The sequence below is a fragment of the Adiantum capillus-veneris genome, chromosome 13, assembly GCF_014529385.1.
Source record: "Adiantum capillus-veneris isolate H3 chromosome 13, ASM1452938v2, whole genome shotgun sequence".
Taxonomy (NCBI): domain Eukaryota; kingdom Viridiplantae; phylum Streptophyta; class Polypodiopsida; order Polypodiales; family Pteridaceae; genus Adiantum; species Adiantum capillus-veneris.
Window position 1 is genome coordinate 24,656,248 of NC_140943.1, and position 14,942 is coordinate 24,671,189.

A 14,942-nucleotide genomic window follows, 5' to 3' on the forward strand; every position below is an offset into this window, starting at 1 on the left:
AAAATTTGCACTCTGCTGCTCCTCAGCTGCAACATCAATTTCCTCCTCTTCTATAATTTCACTTTTCTCAAGCTGCAAAACTGTGGAAACATTTTTATTTGTTACCTCTTCATCTATATATTTCACTTCATCATCTTTGCCTTGCATGTCAACTTTAAGGAACAAATAGAAAAGAAAGGCAACTTCTTTTGGAACAAGGTTGCAAGGCTTTGAATGTAATTGACAAGAAATGGTAGGTGGACAAACAAAGGAAGTCTTCTAGAAAATATTCCAAACCTCCTTGTTACTTTGCCTTTCTCAATTGAGTTGGTAGTAAATTCGGTTAGATGGCAGTAAGTCTTGCCATCTAAAACAAAACAGTTGCCTTCAACTGCCTCTTCAAACTCTTTGAATTCTTTTGATAAAAATTCCTTCAAATTGTCTAGCAAAACTACAAGATCAAACAAAGGGTTGAATATTTCATATGCTTTGGTGTACACTTCCATGTCACCATCATCCATCAGAGCAACCAAGAGCTTCTCACTTGGACTCTCCTCTAAAATCTCCTACCGACCTTCGTTCATGGTATGGTTGAAAAAAAACCAAATCGATGAAGCTAGCTAGGCACAGGGTGAAGGTCGACAAGCACGCGTCGGACCAAAGTGATGGAGAGAGCATCCCAAATGAAGCAATAGGGGTATGTTCCACAACGTGCAAAGTGTTCCAGTCGCGTCGTGCGGGAGCTATCTAGTGGAGCCCAGGAGAAGCTCGAACCAAGACATAGAGGTCCCACCGAGAGTTTTCAAATGAGTACCCTCGCGTCATGTGGGACAAAGAGACCTTGAGAGACCAAAGCGACGTGTAGAGTGGAGAGAGAAGTAAAACAAAGGAAATTCTCGCATCGTGTGGGACCAGTAAAAGTAAAACACCAACAAAAGTCGAGATCAAGCTTTATATAAGGTGCCAAAAATAATCATTATGGACACGTGTCATCCATGCACACGTGCCACATGGCATGCTTCCAATGGTCGTCGTACGGACGGTCGGTTGTATAAAAAGCTCTCTCACGTGCTCATTTTTCACCTTCCCCCAAACCACACATTCACGTTGTGTCGTACCTTCTAAACGCACATCCCCTTTCTGCCAGTCTTATCTCTTTCCTCAGGCATCTTTCCATCGACCCGCATAACCCCTCCTCACCCAATTTGTTGCACTTCCGGAGTGCTTCTTATTCCTATCCCGTACGACGCGATACGGACAAGTTCTAGATTGTGGGTGACCCAGCTATCGCATTGTGCGGGCGTCCTTGCCAAGATTCCTTGCCAAGATCAACAGGTTCACCTACGACGCGATACGAACAAGTTCTAGACTATGGTTGACCCACTATCACGTCGTGCGGGTGTCCTTCCATGATTCCTTTCCAAGATCAACAACTTCACATATGACGTGATATGGACAAGTTTTAGACTGTGGGTGACCCGGCTATCGTATCGTGTGGGTTTCCTTCCATGATTCCTTTCCAAGATCATTAGCTTCACATACGACGTGATACGGATAGCTTTTAGACTGTGGGTGACCCAGCTATCGCGTCGTGCGGTGTTTTCTTTTTGACCCAAATGGCGAGGACGAAACAGAATGCAAGAAAAGTCTGCCAATCCCCAAAAGATCCAGAGAAAGATGATTCAGAGAAAGATCCAGAGAAACCACCTCCACAACCTCGTTAGCCCACTTGCTAGAAAAAGATTGAATTATCAAGTCAAATCTTTAAGAGAAATAAGAAAAGCACAAAAGTCTACTTGTCTACTGATTCCAAAGCTACCTTTCATGAGAGTTGTCAAAGAAATATCAGATAGACTTGTGAGCATGATGAATATCAAAACTTTTGTCTCAGTAAGGTGGCAATCTCAAGCTTTGATGTGCCTTCAGGAAGCTGCCGAGGATTTTCTCTAGACTTTATGAATGATAGCTACATTGCAGCTGCATTTGCTCATAGGGTCACACTTATGAGCAAAGATTTTGTGCTTGTGTCAAGGCTGAGGTACAAGTTTGATAAGGCTCTTGAGATTATTCCTAGTGAGGATCTTAAAGCCTTTCAAATTTTAAATATCCCTCCTTCCAGGCAGCAGAAAGATTCAGGGGTTGTCATTGAGGATGTTACACATGAGCATGAGACAAGAAAGGCCCAGGATATCAAAGCAGGAAAGGAGGTTGAGAGGGAGCAAGACATGATATCAGAGGACGCTATACTTAAAGATCAAGGAAAAATTTTAAGAGCATCCAACTCTCTCCTTTATGAAAAAGTTACAGGCCAAATGGTGGTGGATGTCTCCTTGTTTGGAGATGATGAGGTGTACTTGGACATATTCCCTCAAGACACAAGTATGCTTGTAAACCCCAACATTGAGCTTGGTGACACTGTGCTCTTTATCTGTCTCAGGTATGTGTTGCCCCTTTGCTAATTTTTAGTGCATGTGCAGGCACAAGGGCCTCATTGGGGGGGAGGGGTTTCTTTTTCAGGTGTCTTATGAGGGATCTTCCAAAGGCTATAGCTATGCAAATTTCCATACTTGACCCTTTAGTGACACAGTGCCTTTTTAACAAGCAAGGAAGCCTTTCAAGTTTTTTTGGAGATTTTAACATGCTGACCTGCATTTACATAATATATCCTTATGTTGAAGGGTAAATCTTAACTCCTAACATGTTATTTTTAACATTTTGTGGTATTCCTAGCTAATTATTATTTTTTGTAGAGGACATTGGATTCTTATTATCTTCAATCTTTTTGAGAAAGATATTATATTTATGAACTCATTGTCAAGTATCCATGGGAGAAGTAAATTGTAAGTATGACGTATGATCTATGCTTGATGGCCCATTGTTTTCTATTAGTAGCAATTTGATTGATGTCTTCTTGCAGTGCTGCCAAACTTATTGTTGGTCACCTGAGTACCACAAATAAGGATTAAAATATAGAAGGTTTCAAGTACTACAATCAAAAAGTGCCTTTACAAACAGACTTAACATCTTGTGGATGGAGGGTGCTTGCCAATGCATGGAGATATCTTGAGTCAAGGTACAGGATGACTACACTCACTGTAAGTGTGTATCTCATGTGCCATTGATTTATTTTGATTTCTTAACTATGTATGTATGTACTCGTGCCCTTTAATTCCTTTTTCTATTTGTTTCAGTTGCATGACTATCCAGAGTCTTGGGTCACGTGGGTGAGAGAGAAGGCTATTTCTATGGTTTTGGAAAGATCAATAAACCCAAATTATCCAGAATCTCCTTTGCCACCAAAGAAAGGTAGAGCCACCAAGGGTTTTGATGCAAAGAAAGTGGATCACAAGAAGAAAATTCCTGCAAAGAGTATCCATACAAAGAAAAAGGATCACAAGAAGAAGAGTCCTACAAAGAAGCGCCATGACAAGAAGAGTCCTGCTAAGAGGAAGAGTCCCACCAAGAAGAAGATCCCTGCCAAGGGGAAGAGTCCCACCAAGAAGAAGAGCCTTGCAAAAAAAAGAGCAGATACAAAGGGCCATCCATTCCACTCACCATTGAAATTCAAGGTTCAAAAGCGTTGTACATCTAAGAACAGTAAGGGGGAGGCACCTAGCTCACCTTTCAAGCTACCATTCATGTTGCCAAAGAAGGTTTCCAAGTCACCTAAGCCAGCCACTCCTTAGGAGCCCAAAGCACCAATCCCTGCCAAGTCCCCCGTGCGAAGCCTTGAGGAGCCCAAGTCACCACCACCACCCACTCATATGAACTTTCACCCCCTTCTGAACACAAAAGAAAAAGGGTCTCTGAGGATGCAGAATCCTCTCAGGCAAAAAGAAAAGTGGAGTTTCATGATTGATTACTCCACAAAAGCTATGTACACTTTTGTTCATTTTGTCCATATGAACATATATATATGTCCATATGAACATATATATACCCTTTGGTGATTCATTATTTTGTACTTCAAATACTCAATACCAACTATCGATTCTTAAATGTGTATCATGGTGTCATGTAAGTTTAAAAAAACATAAATAATGATCACAATAAGGTAGAGAAAAGATAAATATATTTGCAAAATGCAATGATTACAATATATTGAACTTGTTTTTTCAGGTCCTTGCAAGTGGCTCAAATACAACTCTTTTTGGGGGAAGGCATGTGATGCAAGAGGTTGAATTCTCCATCCTTGTGCTCACCATAATTTCATCCACTTTGAATCTATACTCAGGATATGTTTCATCAAGAAACTCAAGAGATTCTCTAACATCATGTAGTCTCCAATTTGTTGTTACTATAAGGCTTCTATACTCGGTGTGTGGATGGACTGTGACCTTTAGTTCAAACTCTGGAAAATTTTTCTCAGAGTCGAGAGGAACCCAGCTACCTAATTTGCTTCTCCATCTCCTATAGTCGTAGCCCAGAACTAATGATTGACGACATAGTTGATATGAGATAGACATAGAATTTGGGCTTACTCTACAACTAATATTATCACCAATATGGCAAGTTTCTATGTTGCTCCATCTGTCTCCAAGTACATTATCCAGTTCATTCATAGAAAGTCTTCTATTAAGCCACATCGTCTTTGTCCTCTGCAAGTCCACTGTTTTGAAACATGCCACAAAGACATATATAGGCAAGAACCATTAAAATTTAATCCTTCTTGATATCCTTCCCAGAGACATAGCTTTAAGGATGTCTTCTTTGATCTTGGATTTGAAGCTTGATATAGTACATGAATCAGGCTTCCCAGTCAAGTGAACTTATGGTGCGAACGGGTAACTGATGTAGTTCTTCTCGTGATGGAACTTTGTATTCTGCAAAATAGACAAAAGAATCCATTGTTTTGTAAAAGGAAGGTGGCTTGTCAGTATACATAGCATCTACAATCCCTTTATGCATTGCTTTGAACGTCCCACTTAGACTCTCCACAGGCTGCCATTCCATAGCTGTTGAAGGAAATATATCTAGAATGGAATAAAAAAATGAGAAAAACAATGGGAGAATGAAAAATTCATTGTATCAAATAGAAGTTTTTTTTTTTACTTACAGTAAGAATGCAGTGTGGGATGTTCTTCCCACTCTAACACCATATCCATGGCCATGTACACATGTTGAACCTTAGCTAGCTAGCCATTGTCGGTCACTTTGAAAGCAAGAACACCACCTTTCCAATGGTTTTTTACTTTATCATGTTTAGTTCTCTTCACGCTGTGTACACCTTTGCATGAAGGAAGCATTGTTACCCAGTCATTCACACGAAAAGATATGGGCTTCCAAAGACCATCCTCTCTAACTTTATGAAAGTCACAAGAAGTTATCTTATGTGAAGGGCGACATGCAAAAGACGCCATGGAAACTCAGAGATTAGAGAAGAAGAAAGAAAATATAGAGATGGAAAGACTTAAACCTCTCACAAAATAGAGAGAGAGTGAAAAAGGTATACGTTTGAAAAAAGTAGGTGATTTGTCATTAATGGCCTTGTTTTGAGAGCCTTCTGACATAGATTTCGTATCTTTTGACAACGCTTTTGTGAAATATAAGATAGAATAAAAGATGAGACTTCATTACTTTGGGCTGCAACTTTAATGAGCTCTCTCTCTGAAAGCACCTAAATATAGCAGTTTCAGCCTTATGATTAAGACATTTAGCGGTACTGCGTCAAAATAGGACCACCAAAACCCAAAATAGAGGAGACAAGAGTGCCATACTTTTGTATATGTGTCAAATAACTATTGGACTATTCCTTAATCCTTAGATTAACAAACAACCCTTTTTGAGTCGTCTTTGATTTCACTCCCAGTTTCTTTCAATTTTTCCTAGAATAGTTTCTTGTCTTTTTCCTCAATTTCATTCTTTTGTTTCTGTTTTCTCATCTCATACCTTTAACTTCTTCTTTTCTTGGTCTTTTGAGAGGAAATTTTAATATTCTATGATTCATCAGAGGAGTTATGATTCTTTTTCTTAGCGTGGGCTTTAGTGATCACCTTGATTGGAACAATAGGTTCACTCTCTAAAGAGCTACTATGTATCACTTGGACTATATTCACCAATGCTTTTCCCTTGTTTAACGGATTTTTTGGACAGCCTTCAGGGAAGTGTCCACCCTTTTTGCAACATTGTACACAAAAAGCTTCAATTGGCTTAATGTTCGTGTCAGGTTTTGGGCATTCATGTTTTCAATGATCATCTACACCACAATTATGGCAGTTTCTAGTCCTTGGATTTTTTTTTTTTTTGTTTTTCCTTATTTCCTCTTCAAACTCTATGTCATGGTCATCAATGCGAATGGCATACTCTTCATTAGGATCCAGGTAAACCTAAGCTTCATGGACATTAGTCTTATAAAAAGTGAGTATGTGCTTATATCGCACTGTCGTTCTGGTTCTTGAATGAGTCGAATAGGAAGATATTTCAGATGTTGAGTCGGAATAGGAGTCTGAGACTCCTTAAAGATAGTGCCCAAGTGATCTCCTTGATTCACGCTCTCTTTGGTGGATACCCTACTAGCGGTCTCTCCCAATATGCCTTGATTTGCTAGTATACGACCGGATCTAAGGTTCATATGGACTTGTGAAGTCCTGGATAGAGTACTTACCGGTTGATTGAATTGTTATCCGTTTTTTCACTTGACTCGAATTCAACTTCTGCCAAGCTCTCAACTCTTTTTTTGCAACCTGATTCTTGTGTCAGTTTTAACCAAGTTAGCAATTTTCTCTCAAACCGTACAATTTTTTCTAACTAGTGTGATTGGTATGTATATATCACTTCTATCTGAGCTAAGTGAGTCAGCAAATGAGACTTCCAAATCTTATCCTTGCAAAGAGCTAAAGTACTGATCTGTAATCTGGAAACTAAGCTAACATGTACTGATTTGGACCCGATGGAACCCAAACTTGACCTGTGGCCTTGTATTATGTTGTTTTAACCCTGTAGAAGCTCAAAAGTTCAAAATCTTGTCTCTGGGTCTCAGTAGTAAATAATTATGATTATTTACTTTTCTCAGTTTTTACTCCTTTTAGGCTTTTTTTGCCAGGTTATCACCTTGTTGTGGTCTCTGGACAAGTTTCATTGAGTTAAAACAAGATTTGTCCAAGTTATCAATTGTTTAGTGTCCGCAGACTCAGTTTTTGAGAATCTTTCTTTTGTGATCAAAATTTCACCAAATTTGATTTATGGAGCTTACTTGATATGCTTGACCTTGTGGTATACTCAATTGTGCAAAAATGTTCAATTCTGAAGCAGATATAGCTAATCGCGATTATTTAGTTCTAGCATCTTTTTGCAATTTTTTGCCAAAATGTTGATACAAACTGGTTAAGAAACTCAACTTAAGATCCCTAGCAAAATTTCACTAAGTTTGGATAAATGTTGCTCAATTTGTCAACATTTTTGTGTCTACAGACTAACTTTACAAATATGGCCACAATTTTCACTTGATAGATTCAAATCTTACCAAATTTATATGTATGATCAATACAACATGATGAAACTGGTGGTATGCTTGGTTGATATAAAAAGTTTAGGACAAAAGTAAATAATCATGATTATTTACTTTTGAAAAAATTTTACATCTTTTTGGTCATCTGAGCATATACACATGTTCAACACTTCAAACTAAGCTTTTGAGTCAAGTTTTAATAAATTTCAGCAAGATTTTCCAAGTCAAACTCAATTTCTTGACAATCAGTACAGATTTCAGTTTTTATCAAAGTTTCGGTCTATTTTGTGATCTAAATTCTATGAGCCTTCAGAAAAGATGTTGTTAATCATGCATAGAGTCTCTGGTATCAACCTTGGTCAATTTGAGTTGAAAGTAAATAATCGTGATTATTTACTTTTGACATAAAATGAACACTTTTTGCAAATTTTTAAATGGACAGTCTTTTTATGACCTGTTTTAAGCCTCTGAGTCAAGTCAAAACTTCATTTGGCCTAAAATCTCAAGAAAAAGTAAATAATCTGAGTTTTTGCAAATTCTTGAAAATTTACCTCAATTGCATCTTTAAGCTTACCCACTGGTTCATACAACTTTGAGAGCATAATCTCCAGCCGGATTCAATGGTTGACAGTCTTTTGGTGTTGTTTCAAGCTGTAAACCTGAAATTTTGCAACTTCACAAAAAAAACTCAAAATTGACTCTTTTGGAGTGAGCAATGCTTTGAGATCCCACTTCGGATTCTACTTACCCTACTCTTAGGTTCTACAGCAATTGGGTTGTGGAAGGTGTCCACAAACACTTGTTTTTTATGGTTTTCTAAGCCTTGATCTTAAGACTTGTTTCGTTCATCAATCATTTTTAAAATCCTAATCTAATCCTACAAGCCTACAAGGTACTTATCAAGTACAATCTACTTCCAAGCTACCTCTACACAGAAAAAGACGACACTCTTAAACTATGAGGTTTTAAAGAGAAAGCTTTAACGCTAGGTGATCCTAGAGAAAGATAAAGGACAACTACACAAGATGCTCTTGTTTTATCCTAGTTTAGGTCTATTCATCCTGGCAATGACGCCAAATGTGGGATGGGTTTCTAACCTCACTCCTATCTTATTGCAGCCATAGCGGGAACCACAAACATAATTGTCAATCCATGGGACGAAGCTGACGTGACTAGTGCATAGAGGCTACAAGAGGGTGTTAATGTTTTGGAGACAACTCGCATCTAACACAAGCTACACTCAAATGACCTAAGTCATCAAAAGCTAATCGCTAATCAACAAACAAAACATGACCGTTACAGTATCAAATGACATCCGAGTGTTATGAAACTTCTAAGACATGTAAATAATAGCTAAGCACACATGCTTATGGTCTCAAATCTCACTCTTAATGAAGTACAAAAATCACGATTATTAACAGGAGTGAGTTTTTTACCTAGTCATTTTTGACCCCAAATGCATCTAAATGCTTAGCAATGATGCCCCAATATCTCGCCTATGCTTACTTTGTGATTTCCTAGCTTAAATTCCTACTTATGATGAAATTAAGCTGCGGATCAATGATGCCAAAATCTACAAATTACCATGATATGTCCACGTCAATGCGTAGAGCTCTTACCTACGGTTGTAATGCAATAGACAGCACTGCAATGTGACAACCGGGAAGGCAGTAGGAAGCACAAGAAGGAGAGAAGTGAGCGTCGTTAGCTCACGTTGCATCTCTATTATTCAAAACATTAAAATAACTTACAAAAATTGGCTTTTATACCTTAGCCAAGGTTTCTTTGGTCAAAAACTAACAATCTGGGAGCTCTAACTAAGGATAAGTTGATACAATATAGAAGCTTATAGCCTCGGCTCATTGATTACAATATCCACCTGGAAAATAGGAGTTACAATATTCTCGATTTATCAAAAGAATAAGTGTTTTTACAATAAAACTCTTGGAAAATGTTACATAGGTTATCTTGCTACTAACATGTGCTCATATGCATTGACGGTATTGCCAAATGGGTGAGCAATCGAGAAATTGACCCAAAATCTATCAAGCATGGGTGTGTATTAGCTCATTGGAGCACGGTAGAGGAGTATAGATTAATTATGGGCCAAGAAGTTATGGAGGAGCTACCGTTGAGATGCATACTATGATGGACGAAGCATGGGTGTGTAGTAGTTCATTGGAGCACGATAGAGGAGTATAGATTAATTATGGGCCAAGAAGTTATGGAGGATCTACCGTTGAGATGCATGCTATGATGGACGGATTATGAACATCAAAAGTGTGGGTTACCAAAATTATCATAGATTAATATTCCCAATGTGTAATGCGGATGTTTGAGTTGTAATACGAGCTCATTAATGAGATCCAACTTTTACTTACATTGCCTACTATGATTCCTAGGTATTTTAGAAGATAAATTGAGTGCTTGGCCACCTTGGGAAGCAGAATAATTCATTTTAAGCCTAGGTATATATGTATGCTTTGTAGACAATGTGAGGGGACCTTTTGACTACACAAGATATCAAAGATTCCATAGCTTGTGGGCTTTTTAGTGTATGAGAACTTGAGGTAATAGAAGAGATCTCTCTTTGTTATTCTCTTGCCCTCTCCATTAAGATCCTTCTCCTTCTTTATACATTCTATGTGTGTGTGATAATTTGCACATGCACATGTGTGTGTAGAGAGGGCGGTCTCTCTATTTTTTTCTTGATACTCCTTTGAGCATGTGTGAGTGCTTGTGTTGAAGCTATTTGGTTGAAGAGATGTTTGCACGAACTTAGCTTATACGGAGATAGAGAGCCTACTTCAATTACTTGTGACAATAGCTCCGCTGAAATTTCAACAAAGCGTCCAATCATGAATAAAATAACAAAGCACATTGAAGCTATAAAGCACTTCAAAAAGTGAAAAATGGAGACATAGTTCTCTATCATTGCAACACAAATGACAATGTTGTTGATATATTCAATAAAGCTCTTGGAAAAGAGCTCTTCTTCAAGCATAGAGATACACTTAGCATGATAGAGCTTCCCTTGAGGGAAGGAATTTGAGTAAGAGAAGGCTCATCATGGAATAAGGGAATGCTCAAAGTTTTCTAGTCTACATAATTTTTATGTTTCTCAATTTTCTTTACTTTAATCTTAGTTGGAAGCTTTCACTCCAAAGATATTGATGGGCTTGAGAGAAGGTGTTAAAGTATACAAATCCGTACTATTTCTTGTCAACAATGTGGGAACAAGCTCTTATGATGATGGTATGGTGGAGCTATGGTAATAATAGGTTGGTAATGGGACAATCTTATGTCCTACTAATTAGTGACCATTTTACTTGAATTATTTGAGAAGTTTTAAAATACATTTTTTAGTGCTATATATCCACAAAGTTGGCTTATGAGTTGAAAAAAACTTTAATTTTTTTAATGTATTGATTTCATAATAAACTAATCTAAGTGAAACAAGTTTGATGTCTACATGGTGTCCCCCCCCCCCCCCCCCCCCCCCCCCCCCGTTTTTCTCATCTCTCTCATTCCCCTTTTCTTGCAAGTTTCGCTCACTAAGAAGATTTATTGATTTACTTTGTTTACACTTAGTTTACATCAAGTTCACATTTGAGATCAAAAATTGTAATCTTCATTGACACGCGATGCTAATTTTCAACCATAGATCCCCTCTAACATTGAGGTGTCATTTAGTGAGGGAGGGGAGCAAGGCCTACATAGGGCACATGACAGCGGAAGGTTGGACATCCGAACTTCAAGATTCTACGAGAATCTTTATAGGAAACTAATGGGATTCTAGGCAGTGTAGATTGAGTAAGCTCTTCACATATTAACTAGGCCTACCAAGCAAGACTAGTTTCCTTCCATTGTGGTAGTAGGTTATAAAACACTCTATATTTGTCCCCTTCTCATGATCAATATGTTTCTTTTGTTCAATACTATGTGGCTCAGGTCCATGCCACTTAGGGACTCATATCTAATGTGGAAGAGGATGGGTGAATGCCCATTTTGGGAGAGAAAAGTGTTGTCCCCCTACTAGGTCACACTTGGAGGACGGACAATCCCCGGGGGATTCACTAGTATTACTAAGGACACATCACATGTGTAGTGAATTCCCCTTATTTACCCCTATATACACAATCCTTCTTTGTATAATGTACATTTTTACAACTTGATTTTCTTTTTTAATGAGGCAGCAAAAGCTTCTAGCAAGTGATGACCAAGTAGCCTTTCAAATAGTGACGCTTAGTTGCAACTTATGGGACCAACTTTATTTTTAGAAATACAAACAATGAATGTGTAGCTACTACAAAAAGGAGGGCTAAGCGGATAGCCTTGCCTCATAGATCTCCAAATGCTAACCTTAGAAGATAATTTTTTAGTAACTAAAAATCTAGAGGTAGTGTTTTGACCTAGCAGGTACATGCATTTACTAAATCTAGGTCCAAACCTAAGTTTTTAAAGAACTTGGCGAATGAAATCCCAACAAGCTTTATCAGAAGCATTTGCAAATCTTCCTCAAGCACTACCATTTCTTGATTGCATTTCTTAGCATGTTGAACCCCTAGTTTTAATACAAAAATGTTACATAATATGTAATTATCCCAAATAAAACTAGTCTTGCAATGATGCACTACTTTCCTAAAAAGAGGATATATCATGAGAGCCACAAATTTGGCTAGATGTTTATACACAATGCCAATCATAGTTATGGAACTCTAGTGTTGCATAGGGGAGAAACAAATTTGTTTAAGAATCAAGTTGACAATACCCTTCTTGAGAGGATCGCATGTCATTAACCAAGGGGAAAATTAGATAGTTTATCCCAATAATCCATCACAAAGTCCTTACTAATACCAAAAACCGTAGGGGTTTTTACAATTACCCAACTTGTTTGAGGGCATAATACAATGCATCATATTGCAAAGGGGATTCCAATCTACATGCATGTGTCCTCTCAATGCAAGGATTGAACTCCATAAGCATGACTGGCATAGCTTGCAGGCCTTTCAGGAGAAGTTCCACAAGAATATTTGGTATTTCAAAACACTGTTTTGTACATGTGTATGAAACCCTCATCGTGTCACAAGCCAAATAGAATTCCAAGAGAGGTCAACTACGAGTCAAAGGAGTCAATGTATAGTATACATGCCTAACATGGTCACCTAGAAAGAAGTCACCTTATGTAGTTATTTTACATATTTTCACGTGTGCTCACAACCATCAACGGTATTGCCAAATGGGTGACCAATCAAGAAATTGACCCAAAAGCTGTCAAGCATGGGTGTGTAGTAGTTCATTGGAGCATGATAGAGGAGTAGAGATTAATTATGGGCCAAAAAGCTATGGAGGAGCTACCGTTGAGATGCATGCTATGATGGACAGATTATGAACATCAAAAGTGTGGGTTACCAAAATTATCATAGATTAAAATGATTCCTAGGTATATTAGAAGATAAATTGAGTGCTTGGACACCTTGGGAAGCAGAACAATTCATTCTAAGCCTAGGTATATATGTATGCTTTGTAGACAATGTAAGGAGACCTTTTGACTACACAAGATATCAAAGATTCCATAGCTTGTGGGCTTTTTAGTGTATGAGAACTTGAGGTAATAGAAGAGATCTCTCCTTGTCATTCTCTTGCCCTCTCCATTGAGATCCTTCTCCTTCTTTATGCATTCTATGTGTGTTTGTGATAATTTGCACATGCACATGTGTGTGCAGAGAGGGCGGTCTCTCCATTTTGTTCTTGATACTCCTTTGAGCATGTGTGAGTGCTTGTGTTGAAGCTATTTGCATGAACTTAGCTTATATGGAGATAGTGAGCCTAATTTAATTACTTGTGACAATAGCTCCGCTGAAATTTTAACAAAGCATCCAATCATGCATAAAATAACAAAGCACATTGAAGCTATAAAGCACTTCAAAAAGTGAAAAATGGAGACATAGTTCTCTATCATTGCAACACAAATGATAATGATGCTGATATATTCAATAAGGCTCTTGGAAAAGAGCTCTTCTTCAAGCATAGAGCTACAGTTAGCATGATGGAGCTTCCCTTGAGGGAAGGAATTTGAGTAAGAGAAGGCTCATCATAAAATAAAGGAATGCTCAAAGTCTACTAGTCTACATAATTTTGATGTTTCCCAGTTTTCTTTTTTTTAATCTTAGTTGTTGGAAGCTTTCACTGCAAAGATATTGATGGGCTTGAGAGAAGGTGGTAAAGTATACAAATCCACACTGTCTCTTGTCAAAAATGTGGGAACAAGCTCTTGTGATGATGGTATGGTGGAGCTATGGTAATATTAGGTTGGTAATGGGACACTTTTATGTCCTGCTAATTAGTGACCAATTTTACTTGAATTATTTGAGAAGTTTTAAAATACATTTTTTAGTGCTATATATCCACAAAGTTGGCCTTGTCAACACAAGGGCGGCTACACACGGCTGTCTCTCATGAGAGAGAACAACCCTTCTCGCCTATAAAAGGAGGCCTCTTCTACACACAAAAATGGATTGTGAAGCATTCTAGTGCATTGTGAAGTTGATGTGAGGTGGTGAGAGTGAAGCAATATGGAAGCTCCAAAAGGGTATAATCCCTTTGTAATCTACTTTTTGTTTTGAAGTACTAAAGCCATTGAGTGGCTGCTATCCCGTGGACGTAGTCCACATAGGGTGAACCACGTATATCATGCTCTCTCTCTCTCTCTCTCTCTCTCTCTCTCTCTCTCTCTCTCTCTCTCTCTTAATCTCTCGTGTGTGAAAATTATCTCTCTCCATTAAGTAAACTACTCAATTATCTACATAGCTACGTCCTTTTTTCTAACAACAGATTCATCAAATTCAACCACCACACTCACCTACTTGTTAGGCAGCATACACATGGAGGTGCTACTTACATACAACACTACTTACAGTCATCATATTGAGATACTTCTAGTCAGCAATTAACCAAACATACACGACAACAAAAGCGTGCATACAGATACCTGACATTGTGCAACCATTTCTAGTTTGCATATAATGCTAATAGATTGCATATGCTAGTAGTTAACAAAATCTCTTCTAGTTTATATATATGCTATTTAACACTAGTCATCATTATCCAAGAGATCTTGTGTTCAATAAAGATATCCATCATTCTATAGGTCTTCTCTACATTGTGTCTTGAGTTTTATATACTATCATATTGTAGTTTTCTCACCCATTGCATAAACCAAGGGCTATTTCTCACATGTTATTGTTGCATTCAAATCACAGACGTAATTTTTTGCCGAGCATCTGTCGACGAACGCTTTTTTGAAATCCAACGAGTAGATTTCAAGAAGATTCTTTTTTTCTTCTCAACTTTACTCTCTATCTTGATCCTCCTTCAACCTCTTTCCTTCTCTCTCTCTCTCTCTCTCTCTCTCTCTCTCTCTCTCTCTCTCTCTCTCTCTCAGGGGTGTGTGTGTGCTCTGTTGATGCTTGTATGTGTATTAAAAAGAAGTTGCAAATGGTTCTATCATTATACC

The 14,942-nt window shown here is 38.0% G+C and overlaps 1 pseudogene; it reads left to right on the forward strand.

Moving 5' to 3' along the window:
• Window positions 1-2,617: 2,617 nt before the first annotated feature.
• On the forward strand, window positions 2,618-3,571 carry LOC147443713 (uncharacterized; annotated as a pseudogene).
• Window positions 3,572-14,942: the final 11,371 nt, after the last annotated feature.